Source organism: Equus przewalskii, chromosome 30 (assembly GCF_037783145.1).
Source record: "Equus przewalskii isolate Varuska chromosome 30, EquPr2, whole genome shotgun sequence".
Lineage (NCBI taxonomy): Eukaryota > Metazoa > Chordata > Mammalia > Perissodactyla > Equidae > Equus > Equus przewalskii.
Window position 1 is genome coordinate 5,428,637 of NC_091860.1, and position 20,478 is coordinate 5,449,114.

Sequence of the window (20,478 nt, forward strand, 5' to 3'; positions counted from 1 at the left end):
CTAGCAAGGGGAAATAGAGGAGTAATTCTGTATGTAAGCCAACTGAATTAATTGGGTGATTCTTTGCCCATTTCTTCCCACCCCTCTACTCACTTTTTAAAATCTGAATAATTGTCACGACTGTGGGTTTATTGTCCTTTTTGTTCTTATTGCTGCTGCTGCTATGTGGGAGTGAGTGGAGAAAGCTCATGTAATGGATGTGACATTTCCTAAGGTGGTGGTAGTTGATTAACCTCAGACGTTAGCACTGAAATTATATCAACACATGTTCCAGAAGTGGAGATCTTGCTGCATTTAAGTAGAACCATGTTATGATAAGGAGCAGGGTATAAGATAACACTGTGTGTAGGCTCTGCATGTGTAGGAAGTGAAATCTAAGCACTCCGTGTGTTTGCTCCATAGTCAAATCTATGGTATCGTTGAGTTGTTAAATAACTTAATTTCATTATACTTTAGTGAAATTTTAACCACATAAATTAATCTCCAACTAATCTCCAACCTGAAGTTTTCCAAATCCAGAAATATTTTACACAGCAAATATCTATATAAACTTCTCATATTTTATGAAAAACATCTTACAGAATGGACTAAGAAGTATTTTTCTGTAAAAAGAAATCTTTGCCTTGACCTTCCTTCTCTTGCTTCTTCCTCCCCAAGGGGGGTTTCATGAGGGTAGGGCTTCCCATGTCTTCTGGCCTACTACTGAATCCTCAGCACCCACCTAGCACATGGCGCTCAAATGTTTGTGGAATGAATGTACTTTTTCTATCACTTTATTAGAGAGATCTTCCCACGGTGGAAAAATAAAACTGACTGACTTGCCTGAACATCCGCTATGACATAGGAGGACCATTGGCTATTTTAATGAGAACCAATTCCCAGCACGAATGTGGCCTGGGTTTCAGTCATAACTCAACTGTGTAGATTACTTGCTAACCAAGTTTACAAAATTTAATCCAAACTTCTCAATTTGTAACCAGAGATTTTCTAAAGTAGAAACGTATTCCACAGAGTGTGTCTCTGTATGGGTGTGTATCTAAAGGAAATACATTTTTATATGTTTTCTATATTCATGTTTATTTTCAATCATTAAACTAAAATCAATTAGTTTATGTGGTACATTTTGCAATAATTAGCCCCTACCAGGGTGTTGGCCGAAACAACCTCTCTGAGCCAGCTGGCCAGCAGGCAAAGAACAATGGTGAGGCAAAAGCTGGGTGTAGGGAGCCAGGAGCAAAGAGAACTCTAGGAAAGAGTCTAGTCCTGCTCTTCCTTTCACAGGACAGGAACTGTGGCACAGGCCCAGAACTTCAGGGCAAGAAAGAGTACTCCAGACCAGGGCTACTTATGTTCCTAGAATTCTTATAAATACAATTAGAAATGATTAGAAAATAAATCACTATATAAATGGTGGAATAATCAGTGTCTACACTTGCCTCATAGAAAAGCTAATGCATTTTTCTTCTTTTCACATGGTTTAAAGGGCTTCGAATTTCTGGTGCCATAAATAATGGTGGCACCAAAATCGCAACTTCTGCTTTAGAATGATCTGCCTGTGACCAGTAGTTTCCATAGTGTTGCACAAGCTTTCAAATTTCAGACTGTGTTGGATGATTGGAAATGAGACCTTAAATATAATTTTACCCAGAAACTCAGAACATTTGGAAATTTATGTAGCACAGATAGTTATTAAAGTATAGAAGAAGGAAAGGAGTATTAATTCAGAGTCAAAACTTGCTTCCTATTAAGGAAAAAACAAAAAAGAACCCTATATTTCTAAGTAGCCGTTTTCCCGGATCTTCCTTTGCCCCCAGGAATACCGTGCTCCCGCCTGGGAGTCCTGCTCACACTCTGCGAAGAGCCTTCGGCCTCTTTGGAAATGTTCTTTTTCTCTCTCAAAATGTATCAGTTCTAGGGGCTGGCCCCGTGGCCGAGTGGTTAAGTTCGCGCACTCCGCTGCAGGCAGCCCAGTGTTTCGTTGGTTCGAATCCTGGGCGCGGACATGGCACTGCTCATCAGACCACGCTGAGGCAGCGTCCCACATGCCACAACTAGAAGAACCCACAACGAAGAATACACAACTATGTACCGGGGGGGCTTTGGGGAGAAAAAGGAAAAAATAAAATCTTTAAAAAAAAAAAAAAAAAAAATGTATCAGTTCTATTCTCTCTTTTAGGTAAATAGTTTCATGGATCTCCTTTCTAAGGCTCAAAGGAAAAAAAATATTTTTAGCAACTAGTTTCAAATCAATTACCAGTAAGTTTTTAAAAAATGCTTTATTTGCCTGCGTTAAATCTTCCCTTCCAAGTGCTTCCTGTTTGTACGTGTGCATGACCAGCGCAGGTCCCTGGAAGTCTGTCTGCTTTCCCAGTTTCTACTGAACACGTGAGCCTTCCCACAGCTCCTCAGCTTTCAAGGCTTACTTCCTTTTCAACTTCTTTTTTCTAACTTATTTGCTCTTTCACTTTCCCCTCCTCACTTCTCTTCCTCTTATTGAATCTCTCTCATCCTTAATTCTTTTGCTTCTTCTCTCTCAGTTTTGGGGCATTAGAATTAGCTTCCTAAATTCAGGATTTTTTTTTAAAGAGCAAAATTGTGATCTTTAACCCTCAGATTGGAATCACTCAACATGGTTCTCAAAGCAGCTGCTTAAAGTTAGTGACATCTCTGATGAAGTTGCCTTCTCGAGATGAGCCCTTTTTAAATGTGTTTGTTATTTTTATTTTTTCATTTGCAAGGTAGTACATGAACATATTTACATATTTTGAGATTAAAAAACCTTAAAGCCAATACATCTGGAACTAATATAATGTTATATGTCAGTTACTTCTCAGCAACAACAAACAACCCTGTAAGTCTTGTTGAAAAACAACACTCCCCTTACTGTTTCTCTTTACCTCCCAAACCGACAACCAGAGGCAGCGGAGTTCACTTCTTTTATGTGCTTTTCCACATTGTAATCAATATACTTAGGCTACAGTTCCTTGGTTTATGAATTCTAGACAGTGTCAACTTGATACGATGGTAGGTGCGGCTGTAGTTGTCTTACCCCTCCCTCTCCACTCGGTCTCTCCCGTCTTCCCAGTAGAGTGAAATTTCCATTTTTGGCTCTATCAGCAGTCATTGTTTACGTTAGTAGGATGACATAAATCTTTTCTACTGCTCGTCCAGGTAGTACACTTTGTTTCCTTTTTCATACAAGTTTTTATTCTTCCTAGAACTAATAATTGCCTTGTTTATATTTTTATTTGCTTAGTTCCTGTGTATCTATCGCTATATATTTTTTTCCAATATTGTAACATATCTGTCAAACAACTGAAAAATAACTTTTCCCGAAAGCTAAACACAGCAAATCAATCAGTGCCATTTTCCGCTCTCTGGAGATTTCTCTCCCATGGCTTTCAATCTTCTTGTTCAAATGTGGGCTTGCTGTCCAGGGCTGCCGCACAGCTGTCCTTCTGGAACATCCTTTCGTTAACTCCTGGGAATTTCCTTAGTCTCCTAAATCCTCTATTTCCTGTATCTCAAGTCTTCCTTTTTCTTCTTTTACTTCCGCTTTTTTGAGGAGCAGATTCTCCAGTAGTTTCCTGAGAAAGAGTACACATAGGAGGTAAAATTTTTGAGCCTGTGAATATCATAAAATATCAAAAATAATTGATAATTTGGGTGTAATGTTTTATGTTGGAAATAATTTTGCCTCAAACTTTTGAAGACAATTCTCCACCGTTGTCTGGTTTTCTGTGCGGTTGTGGGGAAATCTGATGCTATTTGACACCTGACAGTTGCAAGCAAATTTTCTTTGCTTGTTTGTCCTTTTGGGGAAGATTTTAGAATCTTCACTTCTTTCTGATGTTATGAATTTCACTTATCATGTGACTTGGTGTGGGTCTAGTTCATTGCGCTAGCCCCTTTCAATGTGGAAATTTTTATCTTTTCATTTTTGGGCATTTTAGGGGAATTATTTGTTTTTACTTTCCCCCATGTATTTTCTCTGTTCTCTCTAGGACTTGTAAACAACTTCACTTTTTTCTTTTTTTTTTTTTTTTAAAGATTGGCACCTGAGCTAACTGTTGCCAATTTTTTTTTTCTGCTTTTTCTCCCCAAATACCCCCAGTACATAGTTGCATAGTTTTAATTGTGGGTTCTAGCTGTGGCATGTGGGATGCCGCCTCAGCGTGGCCTGTTGAGTGGTGCCATGTCCGCTCCCAGGATCTGAACCGGTGAAACCCTGGGCCGCCGAAGCAGAGCGTGCGAACTTAATCACTGGGCCACGGGGCCGGCCCCACAATTTCACTTTCTAATCCCATCTTTATAGAGCTGTTTAGACCATAAGCCTCATTTATGGCAAATGGTTTTCATGGCCACCTATCATTTTGGAGGAAAAGGCAAAGGGGCCGAGATCAAGTGTAAATCTAAAGAATGATTTATCTTACTCCTACTCAGGGTTTTCCTATAGAAATCTTGCTTTTACAATATTTTTTTAAAGTAAAGCAATTCTTACTGGTTTTACTTCCTTTTATTGTTAGATGTTAATGCTTTTAAATCCCAAGAGTGTCGGCATGGTGGCTCTAAGTAGTAAAGGCTGCCATCACAGCTGCTGTGCATCAGACCCGGATCACAGGAGAGTCCACCCCTTAGTCCTGCTGTGAGTATTAAGTGAGGAAGAACACATGGAGTGCTTGGACCAAACACTGTATGTAAAAAAGTGCCCGATAAATGATAGTTACCTGTTTTTATCATTATTTGTGATCCAATTTGTGTAGGACTAGTACTGTCCCCATTTTACAGGTGAGGAAGCGAGGCTCAGAGAGGAAAAGTACTTGTACAGGTGACTGAGCTAGCAAGTGGCAGAACTGGAACCGCCTTGTCTGGCTCTGAAGTCTGTGCTCTTTCTCTGCTGCTGCCCTCCCACTGAAGGTCTTCCTGTCTTTCCTTCCGTATCCTTTTTTCTACCCCTGGGTACAACTTGCTCTCCCATTCTAAAACAATGGTGCGCAAGGTCAGTGTTGAATCACCAAACACTAGAGACTGTGGACTTCCTTGAAGACGTTCAAGGACCCCAGAGACAACACTCTGCCCCAAATACGTTAAACACTCGCTGTGTGGAGGAGGGACTGGAGCAATGCATGTTCCACATATGCTATTCTGTGACGTCGTGGAAAGGCTAGGGTTTGTCTCACCTAAGGCTGTGATGATTTCCAGTTGGTGGTGCATTGAGAGCATTGCTCGCTGATGCATGCAGCATGTGTAAAAACAAGGAAGACATGGTGTCCTCTCCAGAAGAAGTGAACTGATTGGCCATCCGCATTCTTTGTGACACTTTCCAAGAAGAAAAGTTTCCAATTGTGATTGTACAGGCAGTAAATACATTTTCCCGGTCAGTCCCTTAGAGTTCAGTCCCTTGAAGCTCTCCTGACATATCCTCCTATTGTGGCCAAAAGCTATGAGTGCTGAATACCTTCCAGATCCTCGCACGTCGCCCTGCCCCCCAGCTCCATCCTGTGCCGAGGAGTGTGGAATGCTCAGCAGAGCTGGCTACAGTAGGTTTCACCTCTAATTTTGGAACTGGAAGTGGTTTTTTTTTATAAACTTGGACATACTTTTGGACAGGTCCGTTGCATTAAACAGCCTTTGAACTAGAGATAATGTAAATTAGCTTGAGCTGAAAAAGATCATTGCCTTTCTCACCATTCAAAACCTCTTAAGATTTTTAACAAATGGAAAAAAGTACAAACACTGAAGGAGGGGATGGGCTGTGTTATTCTTGTGATTTTGAGCATATGTCCTAGAAAAGAAAATGCCCAGGACAAACAATTTAAGATATTGAGACTATGAAAATACAGGAAACAAAAATATACAACAAAATTTTAAATACTAGTCAATCTGTTTCCTTACCTACCTCATACTTTTCTCCTTGAGAAGCCAGTTCCTCAGGCTGCTTTCACGTTTTTGACACTAATGAAACACCTAAGAGTCTGGAAGCTAACGAATCAGGCTGAAAGGAAGTACATCATTTCCCCACTGTGTTCTAAGTCCTCTCATCTCAAGGTTACCAAGCATGGGCTGACCGGGTCAGCCACATTAAATAGTTGGGTCAGAACCAGAGGGAAGAGAAAGTGCTAACTTAGATTGGGTGCCTTCTAGGAGTCGTGCACATCTGGACCCTTCCATACATTTGTCACTGAATTCCTCAACTTAGTGAGGTAGTCATTTCTGTTCTCACTTTATAGGTGACGAAGCTAAGTAATTTAGAACTTGTCCAACGCTACATAGCTTATAGAAGAGGAGCTGAGCTAGTCTTGTGTTGACTTTAAAATTTATGCTCTTTTTACTATATCATAATGCGTGTGCACTATGCACACACACAGCACTGTTGCAGACTAGCTGACCTTTGGAGAGGTGGTATATCATGGTTAGGAGGAAACAGGCATAGAGCCAGGCTCCCCCTGTTCAGATCCTGTCTCTGTTAGTTACTAGGTGTGTGGCAGTACGCAAATGATTGGACCTAAGCTCTGCGATTCAGTTTCCTCATCTGTAAAGTGGGAGAATATCAAACCTATGCCATGAAGTTATTGCAAAGTATGAGTTTTATATGAAAAATATTTTAAATAATGCTCACATAGAGGAAGGATTCTATAAACAAAATTACTTCTAAAAGTCCAGTATGGGGAGAGGAGTACTATAGATAACCCAAGTAGAGTGGTCATTGGAACACTGGTATTAAACAATCTCGTTTTTTCAGGCAATCTCATTTTTAATATGACTGATTACCATGTATATTTATTAATAAGAAAAGATGTTTATTTCGTATGATTTACACACTGATAAAGGTGGGCACACCTGTTGGTGGAAAGCCCAGTGCAAGTCTCAACAAGGCAACCCTACTGCAGTGGGAATTGGGGGGGCGGGGCGGAATGGGCTCCTGGAGTGCCATATTCATAAAGACCTGTCATAGCAGTGGTTGAGAACTGACCCTCCTAACTGGAGGAAATTTTTGGCTGAAATGCCTGCAGATTGATTTATTTTATTCTCAAAGTCATTATAACATGCATAGGTGAATATTTCTAAAGCCACTTAGTGGCAGTAATCTTTACACATAATCTTTTCATGGACCCCAAGATTTCTGCACCCAACCAAGGATACTTGGGTGCCTAGAAGTGGGACAGTAAAGAAGAAAGGAAGTAGGAGATTTGGGGAAGGAGAGGTGAGTGTGTGAAAGTCCAGAACAACCATTGTCAGAAGGCCTGAGCCAGGGAGCAAAGCATGCAGTGATTATGTCTAGTTCTCATCTCTCCACTGGCCCTGCTGCTCTTGGCGTGAATGCAGAAGGAAGACAGAGCCTGAGGATTGGGACCACATTATGAACATTGTGTAGCATACAAGGATATGGACTGGGGGTCATGGCACTTGGATTTCCAGCTCAGCCACTTGCTCTCTGTGAGATCTAGGCAAGCCGTGTGAAATGTCTGGGCTTCTGCACATTAGGACAGTAACATCCGCAGTTCCTTTCACTTCTCATGTCCTATGGCTCTCTTCTATGGTTCTTTTGCTCTTTGAGCCTGGAATTAATCTGGTCAATCAAAGAAAGCATCTGGTTCTACAAAGATACACAGATGACAGTGTGAGAGTCAACAGCCACCCATCATCATTCTTAATCCCTTTTGTCAGTTCCAGGTGGTGTGTACTACCCCTGGGACAATTTGTCCCTCTCAGCCAGCTCAAAAGGACCATTGCCTTAGACGACACAGAAGATGGATGTTTTCACCTTGACCTTGTTGGCATATCTTCATTATTCCCACCCTTCCAACCGATACTCCTCTTCCTCCTCCCCACCTGAGGGGCAAGTGGAATCAAAGGCAAGTGGAGATCCTCAAGCAAACCCTTTTTACTGTAATTTATTAAATTAAACAATTGTTTCCCAAGGCTCTGTGACCTAAAGTCAGAAAACTAGCTGAGTCCTTCACAGGAAAATATAATATTAAGAAAAATGCAATCCCAAAGGTAGTCAGGGGAGAAAAAGAACTTTCCATTTTGAATTCTAAATGTCAAACAGCCATTCTAGTTTTAATTGCAGGGCAAATAATCATTATTTGTTGAAATTCTTCTGCAAATAACAGTTTGTTAAGGCTTTTAAGGAGAAATTATTTGGAGAATGTATTTAACTCACTTTCTACTTAAAATTCACATTAGAAGAACTATTTTAAGTACAATGAAATGCCATTTTAATAATTTCATGTATTTTCGTGATGGATAGCTACTTTAAATTTACATGCCAACCATGTAAATGCCCTTAAGTGACTTTTCATTATCCTAAATGAAAGATGGTAGGCAGTTTGAGATATCAATGTGAGTGCAATGCAGGCATGTCATTTATAGTTTATTAAACTCAAAGGATGCTAATCAATCATTACATTTAAAACAGCATCCATTGGGGAAGGAGATTGATTTGCTCAGATAAATTATTTTTTAGAGTTAGAATTAACTCTAAGAAGTACTTAACTTTAATAAGTAAATTGGTGGTAAGAACACACAATTATAGTTGCTAAGGATTAGTTTGACCTTAAGAAATAACTGCGCCCCAGAGCTGAGTGGAGCGAGGTCTTTGTAGGATTTCCTAACAGACAGACTGGCGCTTGCTCTGCTCCTCTGGCATAAACAAGACATGGACACTTCACAGCAGTGTAAGCCCTGAAGCAGTGTGTGCGTATTGACAGGTAGACTTTGTATTTCTTTGGTTTTGCGTTTAAAAAACAGGCTTTTCACTGAAGCTTTAATATCAGAAGGAATGACATCAAAGTAGAAGTAATTTCGTCATGAGCAGTGACACCACCTTTTAAAAATCATATTTGTGAAAGAACATGAAATTCTGTTGATTCTTCTGCTGTAAAAAAGTTGACCTAGGTCTTTAAGTTAATTACAGTGACTATAGATGAGTTAAATAACATTTTTAAAGTAATTATGTTTTTTCACACAGCTAATTTTTCCAAGGAATGCCGGATGGATGTACAAATCGTTTTGACCAGATTTTGTCAGCAAGGAATCAGGTTTGTTTCAGTGGGCGATCAAGCTCTTTGTTTCAATCAATTCATATTGTTTACCTTTTGTGAAACACATATTTCCGGTTAATTGTCATGGCAGTGTTTTAGCTGATTTGGAAGTTGATAACTTTTCTTGGAAAGAAAAATGTATAAATTTGGATGTAAAATCAGTTTAAATGATTAATCCATAATTTATCCTCCATAATATATCTGTAATTTATCTTGGTATTATTTTACAATTTTATGATATTTTAAAAACTGAAAAAAATAAAGCTTTATTACATATGTACCGTGTTTAAGAGTCATTTCATTTTGTGCACGTTTCACATTACCAACTTTAATTTTAGGTATGTGTTGAGGCCAAACCTGGCAGGACATAATCTCATTTGATGTCATTTAAAAACTAAAAGTTATGTGGGATTTTAAGTTTTAAAATATTTCTTTCAGGGCTAACTTATAAGGAATGCATTCAGTAATTTATTCAATATTCATCCCAATAAATAGCTATTGAAAGTTTATTCAATATAAACCACTGAGCTAAGTCATGGTGAGGTTACAAAAAGGAGTCAAGTATAGCGCCTGCTTCATGGGAGTACCTTTGTGAGGCTAATTACTTAGCTGATGTAACAAAGAGAGCCAAAATACAGTGGCTTAAACAAGCTGGAAATATATCTATTTCCCCTTTACAGTCCACAGGTGAGTGTTTCCAGGGGGTTGAGTTCTGCCACCCTAAACATGTGTCTTCCGAGATTGCTCCAGTCTTCAAATTTTCCAGCCAACAGGAAGGAGAAATTCAGGGCAAGCAACTTGCCGTTAAGGAGGTGACCTGGCAATGCCCACTCCTCATTGGAGTGAATTGAGTTTTGCAGCCACACCTGAGGAATGTAGTCTCTAACTGGGCAGTGGGCACCCAACTAGAACTTAGGGAACACCAATACTGACAAGAAGGGGGACTCAGCAATTAAGGGGGTCAAAATATTAATATATGCAACAACGTGGATGAATCTCAAAAAATTAGGTAAAGCAAAAGAAGTCAACACAAAAGGTTAGGCGCTGCGTGATTCCATCCGTGTGAAACTCTGGGAGAGGCAGAACACGGCGTGGCAGGCTGGTGGTTGCTGAGGTCGGGTCCTGGGGTGGCGATCCCCGCAAAAGGGCACAGGAAACTGGAGGGTGATGAACATGTTGTAGACCTGGATTGTGGTTACATGACTGTGTACGATTACCAAAATGCCGGAAGCTCTACACCTAAAGTGAGTGAGTTATGATTGTTATTGCAACTGCTGCTGTAGGTATTAGTGCCTTGAGTGGGGTTCATAGAATTTCAAGAGAGCTAAGAAAAAAAAAATCACTGACTAAATTTGGAATTCTTGAGCCAAAAAATTAACATTGCTTTGTTTTGTTTGAATTGTTTTATTTTTTTTAAAAAATGGCAAGTACATGTATTTGTTAAGATCATTAAAATGACTATTATTCAAACAACCCCAAATCTCTGTAGCTTAACTGACAAACAAACAGTAAAAGATTTATTTCTCATTTACGTCACAATCCTGCTGGTTGGGTTGCTCCTCTAGCAGCAGCTGTGGTTCTAGCCTCTTTCCTCTCACAGCTCCACTGTTTTCTGAGACCATGGAGTCCTTTGGGATCTTGGAATCATCTGCTAGATCCCCTGCAGCCAGCCAGGGCCAGGCTTACAAGTGGCACGCACGCTGCTGCCCATATTCCAATGGCCAGGACGGGTCACATGACCGGCCCGAGAGGGAGGCCTGGAACGTGGTCTTCTTGTGTGCCCAGAACGAGAGTGAAGTGGTTAGTGAACATACAGCACTGCGTCTGCCACAGTCCAAAAAGTTACAAAAAACAGAAAAGTTCTCCTTGGTCCCAATCTGGAAACAAAAATAATAGGACTCTTGATTTATTTTCTTCTAATCTTTTTAATCTATGCATTTTAACATTTTATCATCCATGGATTATATGTATAATTTTGTATATTTATTTTTCACTAAATATCACTATTTTTTTTTATCATTAAAAAGTTCAAATCCTATCTCTGCAACATACTAGTTGGGTGAATTTGGAAAAGGTTCTAGGCCTCCGGTTTGTCTGTTTTAACTTAGAAAATGTTAACAGAAATGGTACCTACCAGGCAGGGCTGTTGTGAGGATTAAGTGAGAGGATTCATGTAGAGTGCATAGTATTGGGCCAGACACATAGGAGGCATCTAATTCTGAGTCTCTCTGTTTAATAGCATTTTCTGCCTACTTCTTTTTGCATAAACAGCACACTGATTTAACCATTGCAGTTTTATAATATGTGTTAATATTTGACTGGGCTAGTCCTCTGTCGTGTTTTATGTTTAATAAAAGAATTAAACTGTTTGTGATGATTTATTCTCCCAAGTGAACTAGAGAGTAATATTTTTCCTGTAAAAGTGTGTCTTAGCCTGGCTTCTCCAGAAAGTAGAAGCCAAGACAAAGGACTTAAGCTTATTAGGGAATGCAACCCCAAGGGGCACTGTGAGGGACAGAGGTGAGGCAAGGAGGGACAGAGAGCCAGTACAAGACCGTGGCTCCTAGTTCCCTGCTGCTCTGCACTCCTGATGCATCAGTGGCATGGTACTGCCCTCTGAGACGTACGTATGAACAGCATCTCAAGCCAGCCAATCCAAGGGGATGAGGGGAATGTTTCTGCCCACTAACCCTTATATCTCATCCGTTCAAGTTTCACCCCACTGGGAATCCATTCCACACACTTCAGGCGTGAGCATAACCCAGTGCCGCCCAGCGCGTCCCAAGGAGTGTCATGCCCAGGTATCAGACAGAAGCCCTGGACGGAGCCCAGACAAAGCCAACACAGGAGAGTCGGTGAAGCTGGGACCAGAACCACGTAGATGAGGCTACGAGCATCTGAAGAGATCTTGAGAGAATGTAAATTTGGGATAAGAACATCTAATATTACCTGGTTTTCCCATTCTGGAACATAGCAGTAACATTTCCAGAAGAGAGTTATCCCATTTATTCCTAAAGGCGTGTTCCCTTTGATTTGTCTCCATTAAGATTAAGTTAACAAAAAACTGTATTATAAAGGGAGGAAAGGGGAACTCTCAATGAAGAAATGCTGCCTCCTGATGTGACCACAAGTCCTTGTGAGGTAGCCTACCTTAGTTAAAGAGAAAATGCAGAAATTAAGGATTATTATTATTTTTTTTTAAAGATTGGCACCTGAGCTAACAACTGTTGCCAATCTTCTTTTTTTTTTTTTCTGCTTTATCTTCCCAAACCCCCCTGTACATAGTTGTATATCTTAGTTGCAGGTCCTTCTAGTTGTGGAATGCAGGAAGCCGCCTCAACAGAGCCTGACAAGTGGTGCCTGTCCGCGCCCAGGATCCGAACCCTGGGCCGCCGCAGCGGAGCACGCAAACTTAACCACTCGGCCACGGAGCCGGCCCCAAGGATTATTTTTAAAGTCAGCAGATTTGCTACTACCTTTGGGGAAAAGACCTCGCTTGTTCCCTGGAAGAGGAGCCTAGGATTGAGGGTCAGTTAGCATCCTCTGCCCTCGCCCCAGTCACTTCTGATCTGCCTTAAGGCAACTTGTCTTCACCCCAGATGCTTATTAAGGTCCTTCAGAACTCCATCCTTAGCAGTCAGTTACTCTTGTTAAAAAAAAGTGGTTTGTGGGCCCGGCCCAGTGGTGCACTGGTTAAGTGCACACCTTCCGCTTCTCTGTGGCCCAGGGTTCGCTGCTTCGGGTCCTGGGTGTGGACATGGCCCCGCGTGGCAAAAGCCATGCTGTAGTAGGCATCCCACGTATAAAGTAGAGGAAGGTGGGTATGGATGTTAGCTCAGGGCCAGTCTTCCTCAGCAAAAAGAGGAGGATTGGCAGTAGTTAGCTCAGGGCTAATCTTCCTCAAAAAAAAGAAAGTGGTTTGAGGATGGGCATGTAATGGCTGTCCTGCAGGCTACACCCCCCCCCCCCCAAAAAAAAAAACTTAAACTCTCCTGGGACCAGAAATAATATCCTAGGCACTGTAAGCATCTCTAGTGGATCTATAGAGGGAATTTGCCTCATCTTTGGACATGCTATGAGTCTGAGAGTCAAAGGTTATCATTTTGCATTCAAGAGAGTAGACTGTGTGGGCCTGGTTTTCCACTCTTGTTCAAAGAACTTTTAGTTAGAGCCAGGTGGAAAGTTTCTGGCTTCTGATGCTGAACTATACACAGGTGACCTAATGCATGCAACCCATACCAGTTCTTTGTCATGATTATTCTGGGATGCTCTGAGCTTTGAGTTGGTCCTTGTCTAACCACGGAATTACTGCATGCCCTTTGGAGGTCTTTTCCTGTGCTCTTCCATGTCTAGATGTACTTGTGTTATTATATGATATCGGATTTCTCCAAAGAATGCCATCGCCATTGGCTATTCATTTGTGTGCACCAACATTATTATTTACTGTGCTTAGTCCATTTTGTAGTATTTAGTGGACTTCACTAGAAGTTCAGCCTTCTTGGCAGGCATCTTTCCCCTTGGCCACAGAGAAACCCTGTATTTCTCTAGATCCTGCCAAGAGATGGGAATGCAACAGGAGCAGCTGAAGATACGAAAATGACTAGCAACAAAACAGACATCAGATTCAGAAAAATGCTGGAAAAGACATTTCAGCAGAAGCAGTTCTCTTTTGACATTGAAAATTCTACAGGATTCAGTGATAGGTTGGCTTCCACATGGCAATGTTGAACAGGAAAAAAAGAGCTGTATGTATATTGACGTGTGATTTAATATTTTAAACATAGAAGATAGAACTCTGACTATAAATTTTACTCTTAGACCCATGTGGATGATTAATATCACATGCTGGAATACATGGATATAATGGGAAGAGAACAGAGACTTCTAATGTAGTTCCATTTTTAACCAGACACAAATAAAACTTCAGGACTTCACCAAAAAAAAAAAAAAGAAAAAAGAATCTAGTGGGTGGGTGATGTCAGCACCTAAATTTCTGTTAATACTTTCAAAGTGTGCTTTTTTAATGTTAAAAAAAAATGTTTCCCTGATTAGAAAGTCAAAGCTCATTGAGCTACACAACATCTTTGAGTGAGCATTCCAAAAAAGTGAGTGTCTCCTCTGGCATGGATTGTTCTTTCTTCAGCACGCCTAGCTGACACAGCCACATTTCTGCAGTTATATGTTCTATTACCTTGGGACTCCTGGGCAGTCCCACCCAAAAGCATTGATGTTGCCATGTATCACCATGAAAGTCTGCCCCGTGAGCGCTATTAGAAACAAAACAAATGGGCTGCATTAGGACAAACAGCAGCCTCTCTTCCTGGATTGAAGAAAACAGGCACTTACCCCTCTGGTTGCTGGAATTTGGGTCTTCCCGAGAGGATGGTGACTTCCACAGTGTGGAAAGCTTCACCCCGGCGCACAGAGACTTCCTGAATCTTCGTTTTAGCTTTTCCTTGAGGTATTTTAGTGCATGAATCTTACATCTAAAGCTGTCTTTGAGATCAGAAGTATTTAAACACTTATACATTCAGTTCATGATTCAGAGATTTATTTATAAGACTGTTGACTTTGGGACACCCAACTCTTGCATTTAAACTGCCGAAGTGAGTCATGTTTGTGGGCGGTAATTACTACCAGAAAGTACAACTAACTTGTAAGCTTCTCTTTAAAATGTCCACTCACAATCTACAATTATTGTAAATAACAGGCTCCCAGAACTCTTGCTCTGCTTTACGGCTGTATATATTTATTATGAGTGCATTAGGCAATACACAAACATACCTTTGTCACAGAAGGGTTCTTGGAGGAGAAACAAGTCCGTTTATTAAAGTATCAATATAGATTCCTGAAGTCTTAGGATTGAAAATATACAATACTTAAAGGGCTCCCTTCCAGTGTAGGGAACAAAGCCTAGAGAACAGCTGGCTCAAAAGAGAAATAATAGACTCCAATTGATGGAAAATGTATACATATGATTTTTGCGTCATTAAAGAGCAGATCCAACCCACTGAAATTATAGCAGGCGCTTCCCTCTTCAACACCTCAGAGCCTCTCTCTGGCTGATTTTGTGTCCTCCTGGGAGGCTCTCTGATTCTCTGCTTAGTGATGGATGAAACCCACACCCATCTGACTAGTAGCAGAGTGGATAGCTTTTTGTGGGCCATAATGCCAGAGTTTCTGAGAACATCCTGTAGTTAAAATATCCATGACTCCTTCCTCACCAGTCAGTGCCTAAGATTTCACAGATAAGATGTCTAGAGAGCTGGTGTTGTAGAAAAGAGAAAAAGTAGGAGGGAATTTGCTGTCTGGGGTCATCTTAAATAAGGGATAGCCATGGCAAGAGTTGGGGAAAGCAACAGAAAGGAAAGGCTGGAATTTCCATAGACCAACTCTGGCTATGGAGACTTCAGCCAAGAAACCAAGAGAAGACAGAGACTTGGAAAGCAGCAATGGAAGAATTAGGAAAGATCATCAAGTATAAGGAAGTGTCATTAGAGACTAAGGCCAAGATTACCCACATGCTCATATTCCCAATTACTATGTACAGGTGTGAAAGCTGGACAGTGAAGAAGGCTGGCAGGAAAAAAAATGGACTCATTTGAAAAATGGTATTGGAGGAGAGCTCTATGGATACCCTAGACTGCCAGAAAGAGGAACAAGTGGGTCCTAGAGCAAATTAAGCCTGAACAATTGGAGGAAGCAAAAATGATAAAACTGAGGCTGTCCTACTTTGGGCACATCATGAGAAGGTAGGAGTCTTTGGAAATGACAGTGATGCTGGGAAAAGCAGATGCAGCAGGAAAAGAGGAAGAGCAAATATGAGATGGATGAGCCCATAAAGGAAGCCATAGGCTTGAGTCTACAGAAGCTGAGCAGGGCTGCTGAGGAAAGGACATTGTGGACTTCCCTCATTCACAGGGTGGCCAGGAGTTGGAGCCAACTTGACAGCATGTAACAACAACTGGCTCCTTGATGGTTTTACCTTGCTAAAGCCTTTACCTGCCTTTGATGTAACCTGCTTAACACAACTCAGCTGTGATACCATGGCCTCCCAGTCTCCCCTAAGGCTCCCTTGATTCTGAGCTTAACACATACCATTCTTTGGTGGGTTGGAGACTTAACCAACTGTCTAACCATGTCTCAGGCTGCCTATGATTAAACTACCTCCTCGACCTGTTCACGTTAATTCATTTGTCACTCCTTTACTCATAATTTATTCAGTAACCATTCACCGACTACCCTCTGTGTGTCAGTTGTGCTAGGTGCTGGAATACACCTGTGAACATAACCCAGTCCCTGTCTTTGAGGATCAGTCTGCCTGGTTAGGTAGATAACCATGAAAAGTGGCAATTTCAAAACTGTATGATGAATACTACATAGGGATAAGTGGATGTATTGGGGACACATCAGAAAGGTGCTATACCTGATCTTGGGGAGCAGAAAACACTTCCCGTGAGTGCCCATGTTTAAGCAAAGACTAAAAGAAAAGTAGGAGATAGGCAGGAGACTTAAGGGGGAACAAGGGGAAAGAGAGAAGGTAAAGTATTTTGTGCAGAAGAAAAGCAACAAGCAAAAGCCCATTCAGAGAAGTGTGACTGGTTCACAAGGGATGGCGCAGGGAGTAGAACAACAGTGGAGTGATGACAGAGGACGATCGTTGTAGAGACCGGCACGTGAAGGACTTTGTCTGCCACATTAAGGAGTTTGAATGTAATTGGGATCTGTCAAAGGATGTACCCTATGCACTTTGTTTCTGTCGAGCAGCATCTACCAGATTCTTTATGTGCTTGTAGCTAGACATAAGGCTTAATCCTGGACAAGTTGGTAAACTCTCAACCTTTTGGCTAGCCTTCTTGTTCTCCTGTCTTTCCACAATTAACCTAGGCTGGGACCAGAATAAGTGCACTGTCCTCTGACTGGTGGCATTGCCCAGTTCGTTATACCTTCTTTAGTCACACTCCCCATCCTCAGTCTCTGTGATCCATCTGGAACCACAGCATACCTACAATGCTCCTATCTTACATATTTTTATCCACACGTCTCTCTTAACCAATTTTAAACTCAAATTAAGATCTGGAACATATAAAGATATGTGAACTTACCATTCACTCAACAAATATTAAAGTAACTACATGTGCAAGGAAATGTTCTAGACGATACAGTAATGACCCACAGAGACTAAGCGTCCACCTTCATGGAGTTTATATTTTAGAGGAAGAAAACAGATAGATAATATATCAGACAGTGATCATTGTTATGTAGAAAATTGTTACAAGATAACAACTGTTATGTAGAAAACTTAAGCAAGTAAGACTGCTGGAGGGTATTATTTTATTGTAGGATTGTAATATATATATATACACACATACACAATAGCATAGATGCATGCCATTATATTGTAAACATGTATCAACAAGTTTTTGAATGACTTGAGGATTCAAAACTTAGAGAATTCACACTAGCTTGAAATCATAGACTTAGGTAGTAATGTTATTGTCACATAAATTTCAGTTTTCAAGAATCTTTCTGATTTTTAGTTTATTAAGTTCAATGTGTGATTATATTTTTAGCCTTGTAGTATAATAAACAGGATTTTGTAATATTCTTATAGTCTAAATTCCCCTGGTTTAAATAATGTGACTCAGTGCATTTCTGAATTAGGATTTTGCTTTAAGAAAATAACAGTTAAACCCTTCGCTATTTATGTTTTTTCTTAGGTTTCCATTTGGAATGAGGGAGAAGCATTATCCACACAGCCCTGTGGGCAGTAGTGGGGATTTTGATAGGGAGCGACACACGTCCTCCAGTATGTGCCTAATAGGAGTGACAGGAAAGGGGATGGAGAAACAAAATTTGAAGAAAGAGCAGCTGAGATTTTCCAGAATTATAGGATAGCATGAATCCTCAGGTTAGAAGCACACTAGTAGCAAGCAGGATGAATAGTTGTACAACTTATTTAGTGTACAACATAGCGAAATTGAAGAACATCAAGAATAAAGAGAAAACTATGAAAAGCTGTAGGAGATAAGAGAGACTCCGAGCAAAGGAGCACTCAGGAGAGTGACGGCAGTCCTGTCACTGTTGCAGTGGGCGTGAGGAGACAGTAATGTCTTCACGGCCTGAGAGAGATTAACTCTCAGTCTAGCATTTTACCCTCTGAAGAACTGTTAAAAGTGCTTAAGTAGACATTTCCATCATTACAAAGATTTAGACAATCAACCAATCATAGACTTTCACTATAGAATATACTTAAAAAAATGAACCCAGAGGAAAAGTGTGAAATGCAAGATGTTTATAGAAATAAAAGATAGTGACTACTGACTATTAGAAAAGCTTATGGTGTTATAAAAGATAAAACTGAAGCTCCAGGGGGTTGGCCTGGTTGCACAGTGGTTAAGTTCATATGTTCTGCTTCTGTGGCCTGGGGTTCGCTGGTTTGGATCCCGGGTGTGGACCTACGCAATGTTTGTCAAGCCATGCTGTGACAGGTGTCCCACATATACAGTAGAGGAAGATGGGCATGGATGTTAGTTAGGGCCAATCTTCCTCAGCAAAAAGAGGAGGATTGGCAGCAGATGTTAGCTCAGGGCTAATCTTCCTCAAAAAAAAAAAAAATTGTTAAATTAAAAAAAACCCTGAAGCTCTAAATAATAATATGAAGTATTCAGTGGGAGGCAGTTAAAATGCTGGACAACTTTAGACTTTGCTTTAAAAAAATGTATAGGTGGGAATATATTTTAAGATTTTAATGGTAATCACCAAAAGAAGAGAATCTATAGCTTCCAAACAAGTAAAGAGAGAAACAGAAAGATCAAAAACTTTATTAATCCAACAGAAGACAGAAAAGGAGAAAATCACAAAGGAAATGATAGTAAATTAAGATTACAAATGTTAGTAATATATACAATATATCAGCAATCATAAGAAATATGAGTCGATTAAATCAGGAGTTGGCAAACTTTTTCTGTAAAGGACCAGATGATTAATAGTTTAGGTGTCACAGGTCGCATACAGCTTCTGCAATTCATTAAAAACCTAAAAACCACTCTTAGCTTGCAAGCCATACAAAAACAGATTCCAGGACAGAACTGGCCTTTGAGAGTAGTTGACCAACCTCTGGATTAAACTTTTAACAGACAAAAATTTTCAGGTTGAACTTTGTTTTAGAGCCAGCTATATGCTTCTCACAAGAGAAGAGGCTTAAAAAACACATATGAGATTGATAATAAAGGGTGGGAAAGATACATCTATGAATATATTAACCAAAGGAAAGCCTGTTGGCAGACCTGGAGGCAAGGATTCAAGTGCAGGTAGTTTATCTGGGAGGTGATCCCAGGAACACCCATAGGGAAGTGGAGACATGAGAAAGGGAAGAGAAGGAAGCCAATCAAAGATGTGTCGTCAGCCACAAAAATTGACAGAATTACAAGGATAAATTGACAAATCTACAATCACAGTGGAAGATTTTAATAAACCTCTATTAGAAATTAATAGATCAAGCAGACAAAAATTAGTAAGAAAAATAGAAGATATGGTGGGAAATATTAAATTGTAATAATCCATAAGAAGAATAAGATGTGAAAAAAACATTACTGATTGAAATGGGTTCCGCTTGGCTGAAATCAGGGTGTCAGCAGGGCTCTGTTCCTTCTGGAGGCTCCCAGGAAGAAGCCACTTCTCTGCCTTTCCCTGCTTCTAGAGGCCACTTGCATTCCTTGGTTCGTGGCCACCTTCCTCCATCTTCAAAGCCAGCTGCATAGCACTTCCAAATCTCTCTCTGACCCTCTTGCCCTTTTCTTTTCTAAGGACCCTTGTGATTACTTTGGGCCCACTCAGATAATCAGAATCATCTCCCCATCTCAAATCCTTAACGCAATTGTGTCCTCCAAGTCCCTTTTGGTAGGTAAGGTGACATATTCACAGGGTCCAGGATTGGCATGTGGACATCTTTGGAGGGTTAGGGGGAGTCCTGCTGCCTACCGCTCAAGCTATATAAAGGTTTGCACTGTGTATTACAGACAAAGAGACACATTTCCAAGGCTGATTGAGGTTCAGAAACTTTCCAAACCACATGCTTTCTTCAGATGGTTTATTGGAATTCTGTTTTAGTGCTATAGCGTAAGTTTCAAAATAAAGTTTAAATTGTTAAATATAGCTAACCACATAATGTATAAAATAATAAAACCTAAAAGTTGCCTGTAAGCGTTGCTCTGCAGCCTTATTTCAGAACCTGCTCCATATTTACTGCGTGATTTGTTCCCTCCCACAATGCTGTAGAATTTACCGTTGCTTCAAAACAATGTGGACCAGTCACTTTTCTCTTATAAAATACAAAATTAATATGCTTGATCTAATAGTTTTATATAGAAGGCTACATCTTCCTTGCATAGAAAATACATTTTCTTTTCAAGAACCATAGAATATTTCC

At 40.4% G+C, this 20,478-nt stretch overlaps 1 protein-coding gene across 4 annotated transcripts in view; it reads right to left on the reverse strand.

Moving 5' to 3' along the window:
* LOC139080504 (uncharacterized) overlaps nucleotides 1-20,478 on the reverse strand; it is a 78,087-nt gene that overhangs the window by 15,760 nt on the left and 41,849 nt on the right. Inside the window, exon 3 of one of the 4 annotated variants that reach the window (XR_011535056.1) lies at nucleotides 2,262-3,587. The exons of 2 other annotated variants lie outside the window; for them this stretch is intronic. The gene's annotated coding sequence lies outside the window, so the exon portion shown is untranslated. Of the gene's footprint in view, nucleotides 1-2,261; nucleotides 3,588-10,462; nucleotides 10,925-20,478 lie in introns of those variants that run through there. One more of the 4 variants, XR_011535057.1, reaches the window with a different exon arrangement.